At 37.6% G+C, this 356-nt stretch overlaps 1 protein-coding gene across 2 annotated transcripts in view; it reads left to right on the top strand.

Moving 5' to 3' along the window:
* The window catches only part of CRTC1 (CREB regulated transcription coactivator 1), a 41128-nt gene that overhangs the window by 27018 nt on the left and 13754 nt on the right, over positions 1-356 (top strand). The window lies entirely within an intron of this gene.

Below are 356 nucleotides of genomic sequence, written 5' to 3'. Positions count from 1 at the left end.
AGAAAAAAATAGTGTATTTTTTTTTTTAAGAGCACTGAGATCTCTCTGAGAAAAAATACTGTATATTGAATAGTGTATATATTTTTTTAAGAGCACTGAGATCTCTCTAAGAAAAAATACTGTATATTGAATATTGTATATTGAATACTGTATATTGAATATCCTCTTGTCTTGGAGTCCCTTGGAAAACCCTTCCCTGGTCCAACCCTGCTCTGGGTGTGGGACGAGACCCTTTGCGAGCGACCCCTTTGTGGCTGTTTGTCCTCCAACATCCAGCCTTACACATGGAATTTTCTTTGTCAAAACCCTCTTGGAAAGCTGGAATTTCAACTGAGATGTGTCTTTTTATGCCTTGG

The sequence above is a fragment of the Neopelma chrysocephalum genome, unplaced genomic scaffold (genome assembly GCF_003984885.1).
Source record: "Neopelma chrysocephalum unplaced genomic scaffold, ASM398488v2 Primary Assembly neopelma1_279, whole genome shotgun sequence".
Lineage (NCBI taxonomy): Eukaryota > Metazoa > Chordata > Aves > Passeriformes > Pipridae > Neopelma > Neopelma chrysocephalum.
Note: the sequence above shows the minus strand (reverse complement) of the source record. Positions and strands in the feature narration are given on the sequence as shown.